The following is a 13,225-nucleotide window of genomic DNA, read 5'->3' on the forward strand; positions in this document are numbered from 1 at the left end:
CTGATCTCTGATATTAGAAATAAATTGGGACTTTGTACAGATGTTCATTTAGGTGTCATCCACCCAAAGAGCATCAGACCCGTCCGATACCTTTTTCTCAGAGGCGGGACCTGGGGCATCAACCCGCATGCAATCAGACATGGTAGAGCATTTCTTTAAGTGTTTCTCTGCCATTTGATATTCCTCTGCAGAGAATTCTCTGCTTAGCTCTGTACCACATTTTTTAATTGGATTACTTGATTTTTTGCTGTTTAACTTCTTTAGTTCTTTACATATACTGGATATTAGCCCCCTGTCAGATATAGGGTTAGTGAAAATCCTTTCCCAATCTGTAGGCTTTCGTTTTGTTTGCTGAAAACAGCACAGATGCCCCTCAGTGGAGGAATGGATGCACAAATTGTGGTATATCTACACAGTGGAATATTACTCAGCAATAAAAAAAAAAAAAAAAAAAAAAAAAAAAAAAAAAAACAAGGAAAGCATGAAATCTGCAGGTAAATGGTGGGATCTGGAAAAGATCATCCTGAGTGAGCTATCCCAGAAACAAAGGGATGCACACAGTATATACTCACTCATATAGATATATAATATAGGATAAACCTACTAATATCTGTAATATCTGTACACATAAAGAAACTAATCAAGAGGGAGGACTCTTGCTAAAATGCTCAATTCCTATCCAGAAAGGCAAAGAGGATGAACATCAGAAGAAGGAGAAAAGAGGGAACAAGTCAGGAGCCTGACACAGAGGACCTCTGAAAAGCACTGCCCTGTAGACTATCAATGTTGATGCTGAGACTTATGGGCAACCTTTGGGCAGAGTGCAGGGAATCTCAGGAAAGAAGAGGGAAACAGTAAGATCTCGAGAGGACAGGAACTCCACAAAGAAAGCAACAGAACCAAAAAATATGAGCACAGGGGTCTTTCCTGAGACTGATATTCCAACCAAGGACTATGCATGGAGATACATAAGACCCCTGCACAGATGTAGCCCATGGCAGTTCAATATCCAAGTGGGTTCCATTGTAATAAGAACAGGGACTGTCTCTGACATGAACTGATTGGCCTGCTCTTTAATTACCTCCCCCTGAGGGAGAAGCAGCATTACCAGGGCACAGAAGAAGACAATGCAGCCACTCCTGATCAGACCTAATTGACTAGGATCAGAAGGAAAAGAAGTCTTCCCTTATCAGTGGACTTGTGGAGGGGCATGCATGCAGAGGGTGGAGGAAGGGAGGGATTGGGACGGGAGGAGGGAGAGAACCACAGGGGGAATACAAAGTAAATAAAGTGTAATTAATAAAGAAAAAAAAAGAATGAAGACCCTGGGTAACATGCTCAATCCTCATTCAGAAAGGCAACCAGCAAGGATATCAGAATAGGAAGAAAACAGGGAACAGGACTGGAGCCTACCACAGAGGACCTCTGAAAGACCCTCCCCAGCAGGTTTTCAGAGCAGATGCTGAGACTCATAGGCAAACCTTGGGCAAGTGCCAGAAATCTTATGAAAGAAGGGAGAGATAGAAAGTCTTGGAGGGCACAGGAACTCCACAAGAAGATCAAGAGAACCCAAAATCTTGGTACAGGTGTCTTTTCTGAGAGTGATGTTCCAACCAAGGATCATGCATAGAGGTAAGCTAGAAGCCCAGCACAGATTTAGTCCATGGCAGCTCATTGTCTAAATGGGTTCCCGAGTAATGTGAATAGGTGCTTCTCTGGCATGAACTCAGTGGCTGGTTGTTCAATGGGGGAGCAGTCTTACCAGGCCACAGAGGATAACAATGCATCCATTCATGATGAGACCTGATAGGCTAGGTTATATGGAAGGGTAGGAGGACCTTCCCTATCTGTAGACTTGGGGAGGGGCATGGGAGGAGATAAGGGAAGGAGTATGGGATTGGGAGGGAAAGAGAGAGGGGCTATACCTGGGATACAAAGAGAATATACCATAATTAATAAAAATAAATGAAAAATTTTAACCCAATTACATTATGTAAATATGTTTCTGTTTTAATCCCAACTGTGAGATGCGGGGCTGCTTTTAATTTGCCCACAGCTGATAATTGCCTCCTGTGTTTCAGAGAAGGTCATGGTCTTTGCCAGATGCAGTTAACTTAATTCTGAATACTCATAGAGGGTATAAATCCCAGAGTGTGTGGAGAGAGGAAAGAATGTTTAGAGAGACAGACAGACAGAGAGAGAGCGGGAGAGATAGAAAAGAGTGTTTATAATTGTATGAAAGTCAGTACTTACTAAAATATGTGTAGATAGTGTGAATGACATGAGATGAAGGCTTTTATGAAAAAAATGAATATAAATAGCAGAAAAAGATAAAAGAATAGATGATTGCAACATTTCTCTAATCGGCTGTCCTATGTATGTTTGCATTTGTTTAATGTCTTTTAAATGTAGAAAAATATTTAGATAATATTTCAGAAAACTAAATACTAAATACTTTTAGTAGTTCTGTAAAATATCAGTGACTTAAAGAACTAAAAATGAAATGATTGATGCTATGCGCATAAATCAGCTTCTATCTTCACTTTGTGAAATGTGCTGAACTGAAGATGTATGTAACATGCTCTACCCAGGTCATATTTCAGTAGTATGTTAAGCATGTGATACTATGAAATAGTTTGTGCATACTGATTTACAGACATTCAAGTTAGGGTTGGATAGCTAGAGTTGAAATGAACTATAATCCTGTGATGTATGTCAAAGTTAGAAATATTTTTCTTGATCATTTTTGCTTTTGCATTAAATGTGTATTATATAATCCAAAAGATTTGGACTGGAGAATTCAATACTACGATGGAGCAGCTGAGAGTGGCCATTATCACAGTAAATTCTACCAGAGTGGACGCAGGACTAACTACAGGATTATCACCATGGATTGCTGCAGCCATGAATCATCTGAAGGAATGGGTGGGCATGGGAGCATTAGCAGGCCTTCTGGTGTTGGTCTCCTTGGTTTGCCTGTGGTATATATGCAAGATTAGAGTCTCACAACAGTGTGATGCAGCCATGATCATTCAGGCCTTTACAGCCATTGAAGCAGGACAGTCTCCCCAAGCATGGTTGGCTACCATAAAAAGCTAAAATGTTATGCTCAGGATGCGAGGCTAAGCACTGCACTCAGGGTCAGCCGCTTTCGACCCAGAGAAGAGCAAGTCTGATTGCATGCGGGTTGATGCCCCAGGTCCCGCCTCTGAGAAAAAGGTATTGGATGGGTCTGATGCTCTTTGGGTGGATGACACCTAAAAGAACATTGGTACAAAGTCCCAATTTATTTCTAATATCAGAGATCAGACCTCTACTCTTGCCTGATGCGTCTAAAACAAAAAAGGGGAACTATAGAGAGCTGCGTAATGCCGCGCCTTAAAGATGGAGCTGTTTTCCGCCTTCCACCTTCCCGATGGTGAGTGCTCTCTGTCACAGACAATTCCACATTTGGCTAAGGCTGAGGATCTGGCTTGCTTCCATGTATGTGGACCTATCTGCATTGCCCATGTGGCACGCTGGGGTTGGCTACCCAGAGGCTGTATAAGCTGTGGGCTGGCTTTCCCCAGGGTCCGATGATTGTTCAAGGTTCCTGAATAAACTGCATTGAAAAAAAAAGAAAAAAAAAAAAAAAAAAAAAAGAGTAGTTACCAGCCAACATGGAGCACAAGAATGGCTGACTGTGAAGGTAGAAGCAGGAGGAATAGGCTTGCTGGCTTATGTGTCTCAAAATAAAAGGGCATAAAGTAATAAAAAAAATAAAAGAATATTTAATGAATCTTCCTTAGAGTAGGAAGGAACTTATTTGAAATTATTCTAAAATGAATTTAAACCAAGTGGAATGAAAAACAGATTATGTAAAAATTAATTCAATCAAAATATGAATAAAAAGGGGTAAAGATTATTAGAAATTGTTTGTGAATAGCCTCTGAAATTTGCCTTAGCAGGACATAGCACAAACCACCTTCACTTTGATTTCTAAGAAGCAAGTGATAAAGATATCAGAGTTGGAATAATCTCTACCTAATCAAGAAATTCATTATATTATGTCACATAAAGCCCTGTCTTCTCTGTATGAATAAAACCATTTGCTACACAAATATGATATTTTAAATATATACATAATATTTTACAATTATAATTAGGTGTATTCAAGTAGTCTACAGTTGAGTTTGTGCGAAAATGACCATTTCCAAAATATTAGCACTATATTTATCAACGTTTGAGAATTAATGCCTCTCATCTTTATAGAACTTTTATCAACATAAGAGCAAAAAGAGAAGCATAATGTTAAATTTTAGAATTGCAAATCTTATGCCACATTTCCGGATTTTAATATTGGCTCTAGTATTGATATATACAAGGCTTTGAACTATAGCTTAAAGTATATTAGCATCAATGTCTTACACATAAAGTAATCCTAATATGATTGATGTTAATATTTTCTTAAAGAACTTAGAGAAATACTTAAATTATAATGTTACCATAAAGAAGAGGAATTTTCATTCAATAACATGGATACTCTCACAAGGGCTCACATCAAAAGACATAGGTCTGTGTTATCTGGCTGGAATACAGACAGGCCTTTTGTATACATCTTTAACCCCTTTGGCTAGAACACACACCTTTAATCCCTCTGGCTACAATACAAACCTGCAGTTCCAAGCAGTGACATCTAATTGAAGGACAGACAAAATGAGGAATCAGAGAAAGATAACAAAGAATAAGTCAGAGATAGGATAAGCCCAACTCTTTCTAGAACAGACAAAAATGAAAAGCTACTTAAGAGCAGTGAGCTAGAGTAGAGAAGAGGAGAGTACAGTAAAGCAATAGAGTTCATGCAGTCAGTACAGCCCAATTCCATGCAGTTAGGTTGAGTTCACTGCAGGCAGTTTGGTGCAGTTCAGTGCATGGAGTTCAAGGGCAGTTTTCCAAGCAGAACAATTCAATGAGAAGCCAGTAGAAACTAATATGAATCAGTCATCTTTGAGAGGAGTTTGAGCCAGAACAATTAAGCTGAATCAGCCTAACAGATCAGAAAGACCTGAAAAGGATGAGTTTATTCATCAGTAAGACTCAGAGGCTGAAAACATTCTAGGTTTATCAGCTGGAAGCTGGAAGCTGAAGCCTTCAAGGTCTGGGCTTGCAGAGGAGATTAGATTGTATGGAGGCTAAAAGCTTCCAGGCCCTAAGAGTAGGAATAGTTAAGTAGAAATGCTCAGGGCTCAGCCCAAATAATCTATTCATAACTCTTGGCTATGGCTTTATGAATACATAACAAGTTCCCCTAATAAAAATACTGTGCTTTCCATTTTACTCTCGAGGGAGACATGACAAACAAAGGATAGTAACATCCATCATGTTGATTAGCTTTAACATAATAGGGAAAATATTGGACTCATTCCTCAATCTTTAATCTTATCTATTTATATTCATGTCAAATTAATAACCTGAGTTTTCAAGATACTATTTTAAGCTTACAAAATACACATTACCACCATAACTGATAATTTTTTGGAATCTAATGTCAAGATTTATGAATCATGAGAACAATATAAAATAATTTTTTGTCCATGAAAAAAATAGTACTATATCAAGTCTCCAAACAGAAAGAAAAATCAAACTGAATAGAAAACCAACTTCTTTTTCTTTAGTTTTACATATTTTCCCTGTTACCAAAAGAGGAAGTTTCAGTATGTTGCCATCAAATTCATGTACATCTGCAGTTCCCCAACATCATATCCTGATAATACACAGAAGGAAAAATTAATAAAAAAAAAAAAAACATTGCACAACAAAATGCCGGGGTTTCAATATTAATATTAAAATACAATTTTTATTTTATGTATACAGTCCATAGAAAACATTATGATATATCAACACAGAGGGAGGGGTTTCTTAAATGGAAATTCAGATATGTATAGCAAAGAAACCACAGTCTTTATGTTGCACATAAGAAATGGATTTCACCCAGTAGCATGAGGTTTACAAATGCAATGAAGGTAAGAGTAAATAAGGATACTTATCATGCTTTCTTTGCATGTGGGAATATTAGTTTGCTTTGTCAAATACAGAAACAGGCCTATGAAAAAAAAATTAAAGCCAGTGCTTTCAGCAAGCCATTGAAATTTCATAAAATATTAGAACGAAATTCACTGAGCCATGCTTTCTATGCAGCCCCTGAAAAAATAAAACATAAATAATTGAGTGGCAGTCTAACTGTTGTCAAATTGAGAGCTATTTAATATTGGTCTTTAGTTTTCTTAAAGCTCTTGATTTAGCAGTGTAAACAGGGGTTAAGTACAAACCTAAAGCACAGCTTAATCTTGCAATCATTTCCTTTCAGGCTGCAGGCTTCCATTTAGCCTTATTCATTACAGCCCTGAAGCTTCTGCCTTCCAAATGTGTAGGTTAGAGAAAGTACCTTGGAGCTCACCTGCTCAAGATTAATAATATCACTCCAAGAAGATTAGAGCTATTACTCTTCCTGACCTGATCCAAATGGTACAAATGGGATTTTAAGGATGATGTCTGTTCCGAGATCCAATGGACTGATGAGGTGCAGGGGATAGCTACCCCGAGGAATCAGAAAAGATAGACTGCAGGGTTGTACAGATGATACACCATTAGCTTTAGCTATTATCCAAAGAAAAGATTATGGCTATAAATAAATTCATCCAGACCTCTAATACAATGGACAGGCAGACCAAAGGACGAACAGGCAGGGAACATAACCATTATTGAAAAGGAAAATCTGAGCATGAATTTCCTTTTCAATAGCAGAATCACAGGTGATAACAAATTGAATAAAAGTTCCCTAAAAATATCAACTGAGTTTTAAAAATAAGTTTTATAATTTAATTTATAAGAAATTATCTGCTCTTGTCCTGCTTTTAAATTCCCATTGTTCAGGTAAAGACTGGAATTTGTCTTTTATGTAATTAACACTCCTTTGTGACTGACTTAATGGGTCTTCCTAGAACCTGGAAATACATGAATATATTCACATTGAAGAATGGTAGTAACTAATTTTGTTAACAGAAGCACACATATTGTGTATGTATTATTTATCATTGCCTTTGAATAACGGTTTTCATGTATTTTGTAAGTGAATAGAACAGTATTTTATTTGTTCAAAAAACTATATAAAATTTGAATTATCCTCTGACTAAAACAGCCAAGAAAACACAATGAAAAATTTTTCATGATAGACTGCAAGCCAATAAATATATTTGCCTATGCTCAACTAAACTTCTTCTATATCTTCATCCATGGGGTAGTATCGTTCACATTAGGATAGAATCTGATCCCCTCAAATAATATGCACTATTGTAATTATAGATTTAACCAGATGTGTATTTCACCAGTCTCCTAGATGACTCTAAACCAAGACATGTTTAAGGTTAAAGGTAATCACAATTATGAGTCCACCACTTATCAAATTCATGCTAAAATCTATTAGATAATAATCACACCAAGCCACTAAAAGTATTTTCTTTTATTTTCATAATGAAGCATGCTTTCAATCTATTTCTATGAGTCTCAAAACATTTACTATTGTTCATATCCAATTTTGAAAATTCCTGCAAGGTACCAGCAAACCTTATCTGTGAGCTCCTACAAAATAAAGGTCAAGTTACATGTTGCTAACACAGGACTGTTAAAAGTAAACATATCTGTTTCAGATAGTAGGGATGGAAGAATAGCAACAAAATCCTGGGGCGAAGAAAAAAATAAAACAGAAGAAGAAAAATATCAGTTCCTGGAGTTACATGTCTTAGCTTCTATGGCATGTGTTGCCATGACATAAACTTCAAGGAATCTGGCCTGCTATGTTCTTATGTGTGGTGGTCTGAATATAATGTCCCCCATAGATTCATGTGTTTGAGTTCTTGGCCCATAGGAAGTGGCAATACTAGGAGTTGTCACCTTGTTGGAGTAAAGTGTATCACTGTGGGAGCTGTTTTTGCGGTCTATGCTCACCTTACACCCAGTGTGGCTTGCAGTCTACTTCTTTCTATGACAATCAATACTAGACTAAACCTCTGAAACAGTAAGACAGTCCAAATGAATTGTTTTCCTTTATAAGAGCTGTCATGATCATGATGTCTGCTTACAGCAATGAAAGCCTAAGACATTGTAGCTTCACCGTTTAGAACACATATGACCTCTCTACTGTATAGTGCTACAGGTTGCATATCTGTGTCTTTGGCAGGCATTGCAGATTTTCATCACCAATATCAGAATATTTGCAGTGCATCTGAGGCTTCACATATCACCACAAGCCCACACATCACTTGGCTTTCCATATATCCTTTTCTAGGAGGTATGAGCCATTGCCTTCATGAACATGTATCCATTGCATTCTTAGGTTTTCTAAACCGATATCATTTATAGTATGATGCCAAAATTTGCTGCTATTTTGAGCAGTAGTTGGCCTACTCAGACTATGGCTAGAGTGTCAACAGCATGCTTTTATGTATCAGGGAAATTATATTCCCAGGAAGCTCTATTTACCAGGGCCTTCCAGCAGTTCTCTCTATTCAAGGAAAAGTCTTTGAATGGCACAACAATTCTATATTTTGGAGGCTATTATGTTCATGGGTGTGCTGATCTCAGAAATATCCATAATGCCTCTTTTTTACTGTTTCAGTGCAGAGTGCATGATTTCATTTTTACTGGGGCCAATGTTGACAATCAAACCAACCTTCTCATAGCTTTCAGTTTGCTACTTTTTTGACCAAACTACATACTTTATACATTATTTTTCTTTACCATTATCTGCAGATTCTTACTATCTCTTAATAACTATTTAAAAACAAAAACAAAAATGAACAAATGAAGAAAAACAACACTGCAATGTCCATGTTAGAGAATGAATGCAATGATGCCCTGTCATTTCTTCTGTCCATCGTATTTAAAATCAGCATCAAAGACTGTTCCAAAGCAGAAAAATTATAGACACATTATTTTTTTAGACTAGAGCAGGAATTCCATCTTACTCAATTCTCTTTTTATATCTGTACTCTTATCTAAAACCTCACCACAGCATCATGTTCAAACATGACACTCTGCTTCTCATGTGATTTCCACAAGAATGGCCCTTTATTCCCTGCTTAGAGCATTCTATGTATTTCTTCAGGCCAGTTTCTGGTACTCTTCCAAATACTTCTGACACCGTCTCTAAATATTTAAGGACCATTCAACAGGTTTATTTAGAGAAATATCCCACCTTTGTGCCAATCCGTTCTTAGTACATCCTATCATTAATGTGACCCAAACAGCTGACTAAAATTGCCTAGGTGATGAATAATTTCCTTTATATACTGTTTCATAGTACTCAATTTAGAATTCCTGCAAGAACATGATGAGCAGCAAATATCAATACTAAAAAGCCCTGAAAAATTATATACAAGTAATACTATAGGAACATACATATTTGTATGTTTTTTTTAAAAGCTGGGAATTTGAAGAAAACAGGAAGCAATATATAGATGGGGGCTCAAAGAATAAAAATAAAGAGAGGATTGTTGCAATTATATTATAATCTTATAAACAAAAGAAAAAGAAAAAATAAAAAGGAAGCAGAGAGAAGGGATTTTCTCCATTTGGCTGAGTTTTTCTTTGTCTTCTTTCAATTTTTGGGAACTTCACCCCATGGAATTTTATCATTTACCTTCAGAGCAGGCTTTCTCACTTCAGTTATTCTCTCTGGAATAACTATGCCTTTTCAGGTGTAGAAGAGGTGTGCTCCACCTATTTACTTAGCATTTTTAACTCCAGTGAGGTTGTCAATGAAAGCAAACCACCGCAAATGTTTATACTAAGTGAATATTCATATATATGACATGTTTTTTTTTCTAGTTAACTAATTAAATGAATGTATTTTATACTCACAATAATAATTTTATATAATTACATTTAAGATGAAAAATCCAGGTTCCCAAAAAAAATGACAATTCTGTTTACTTAAAAACTCATGAAAAACTATTTAAATTTTCCTGATCATTTAGTTCTCCCTTTTTTTCCTTTAGGATCATAATTCTCATCAATGAAAAAGGCAAGTTTGTACTCATTATACCATACCCTTAAAAAAATAAAATAAAATAAACAACAACAACAACAAAAAAAAACAGTGCATCTTTCTGCTTCTGGGATAGCTCACTCAGGATGATCTTTTCCAGATCCCACCATTTACCTGCAAATTTCATGATTTTCTTTTTTTTTTTATTATTGCTGAGTAATATTCCATTGTGTAGATATACCACAATTTGTGCATCCATTCCTCCACTGAGGGGTATCTGGGCCAATGTAATGTAATGTAATAGCCAGCTTCTGGCTATTACAAATAAGGCTGCTACAAACATGGTTGAGCAAATGTCCTTATTGTGTACTTGAGGTTTTTTGGATATATGCCTAGGAGTGGTATAGCTGGATCTTGAGGAAGCATTATTCCTAGTTGTCTGAGAAAGCCCCAGATTGCTTTCCAGAGTGGTTGTACAAGTTTACATTCCCACCAGCCAGTGGAGGAGGGTTCCCCTTTCTCCACAACCTCTCAACATGTGTAACATGTGTTGTCTCTTGAGGTTTTTTTTTTTTTTTTTTTTTTTTTTTTTTCCACTGCTTAAATAGCCTCTGGGTAGCCAACCCAGGCGTGCCACGTGGGCAATGCAGATAGGTCCACATACATGGAAGCAAGCCAGATCCTCAGCCTTAGCCAAATGTGGAATTGTCTGTGACAGAGAGCACTCACCATTGCGAAGGTGGAAGGCGGAAAACAGCTCCATCTTTAAGGCACAGCAATCCGCAGCTCTCTACAGTTCCCCCTTTTTGTTTTAGATGCATCAGGCAAGAGTAGAGGTCTGATCTCTGATATTAGAAATAAATTGGGACTTTGTACTGATGTTCATTTAGGTGTCATCCACCCAAAGAGCATCAGACCCGTCCAATACCTTTTTCTCAGAGGCGGGACCTGGGGTATCAACCCGCATGCAATCAGACATGCTCTTCTCTGGGTCCAAAGCGGCTGACCCTGAGTGCAGTGCTTAGCCTCGCATCCTGAGCGTAACATTTTAGCTTTTTATGGTATCCAACCATGCTTGGGGCGAATGTCGTGCTTCAATTTCTATAAAGGCCTGAATGATCATGGATGCATCACACTGTTGTGAGACTCTAATCTTGAGATGTAGCCCAGGGCAGTTCAGAGTCCAATTGGGTTACATAGTAATGTGAAGAGGGACTGCCTCTGACATAATCTGATTGGCCTGCTCTTTGATCACCTCCCTCTCGGGGGGAGCAGCCTTACCAGGCCATAGTAGAGGACAATGCAGCCACTTTTGATGTGAACTGACTGACTAAGATCAGAAAGGAGAGGAGAACCTCCCCTATTAGTGGACTTGGGGAGTGGCATGCAAGCAGAGGGAGGAGGGAGGGTGGGACAGGGAGGGGAGGAGGGAGGGGCTTATGGGGGGATGCAGAATGAATAAAGTGAAATTGATGAAAAATTAAAAAAAAAGGGAAAAAATAATTTAAGAACCTTAAATGACTTTCAAAAGTGGAGGAAAACATGGAGTTAGTCAATGGGCAAGGAGCACGTCTCGCCCCTGGGGGCAATGGTCTCCTGAACCTACTCAGACCTCGGACACCACCACTGCTAGTTCTAGAACTGACGCAGGATGTTTCAACGAGGGGGTTAAGGCTACTCATAATATTTCCTATAAGCCCACACCTGTTTGTCTATATCCCCCATTTTTATTCATTATTAGCCAGATAGAGCCAAGTAATTGTGGTAATGATACTTATTTTTTGTCTCTAGAGTTTTTTTCTTAGCCATTCTGGTGGGTGTAAGGTGAAATTGTAGGGTCTTTTGATTTGCATTTCCCTGATAGCTAATGAGGTTGAGCATTTCTTTAAATGCTTCTCTGCCATTTGATATTCCTCTGCAGAGAATTCTCTGTTTAGCTCTGTACACCATTTTTTAATTGGATTACTTGATTTTTGCTGTTTAACTCACTCATATACACATATAACATAGGATAAACCTACTAAAATCTGTATACCTAAAGAAACTAGTCAAGAGGGAAGACTCTTGCTAAAATGCTCAATTCCTATCCAGAAAGGCAAAGAGGCTGGATATCAGAAGAAGGAGAAAAGAGGGAACAAGTCAGGAGCCTGACACAGAGGAACTCTGAAAAGCACTGCCCTGCAGACTATCAATGTAAATGCTGAGACTTATGGGCAACCTTTGGGCAGAGTGCAGGAAATCTTAGGAAAGAAGTGGGAAACAGTAAGAACTGGAGAGGACAGGAACTCCATAGGAGAGCAACAGAACCAAAAAATCTGAGCACAGGGGTCTTTCCTGAGACTGATATTCCAATCAAGGACTATGCATGGAGATAACCTAAGACCCTGCACAGATGTAGCCCATAGCAGTTCAGTATCCAAGTGGGTTCCATTGTAATAAGAACAGGGACTATCTCTGACAAGAACTGTTTGGCCTGCTCTTTAATTACCTCCCCCTGAGGGGGAAGCAGCATTATCAGGCCACAGAAGAAGACAATGCAGCCACCCCTGATGAGACCTAATTGACTAGAATCAAAAGGAAGGAAAAGAAGTCCTCCCTTATCAGTGGACTTGGGGAGGGGCATGCATGCAGAGGGTGGAGAAAGGGAGCAATTGGGACAGGATGAGGGAGGGTACCGGGGGGGGGGGGGGATACAAAGTGAGTAAAGTGTAATTAATAAAGAAAAATATAATAAAATAAATAAAAAACTGTTGCTGCCGATGTTTTCAAGTAACAACTGACAAAATTTGTTAAAATATTCTATGAAAAAATGCTGATATTTTATAGTCTTAAGCTGTATCTACTATTTATTGCATAGTCTCCTATGTGATACCCTAAAACGGGAGTTAATTATGCTATAACTGCAGCACTTAAAACAGCACAAGAAATTTATTATGTCATTGATACATACTTATTAGAATAATTAATGAATGGAATAAATGAATATGAAATCAGTAGCATGAGAAATGTTAAAACTGGCTATGGATATAATAAAGAATTATAGTTCAATGAATGTATCTGTTTTTAGAATCAATCAAATGGTTGAATGATGTTACTATTTAAAAAAAGAACAGAGAGAGAAAAGGTCAATGTTAGAGAAGGAGATTTTTAATGAGTATCTTTTATGAGATACTGGCTTTAAGACACTGAGAGATGTTTTGT

This window comes from Meriones unguiculatus, chromosome 2 (assembly GCF_030254825.1).
Source record: "Meriones unguiculatus strain TT.TT164.6M chromosome 2, Bangor_MerUng_6.1, whole genome shotgun sequence".
Taxonomy (NCBI): domain Eukaryota; kingdom Metazoa; phylum Chordata; class Mammalia; order Rodentia; family Muridae; genus Meriones; species Meriones unguiculatus.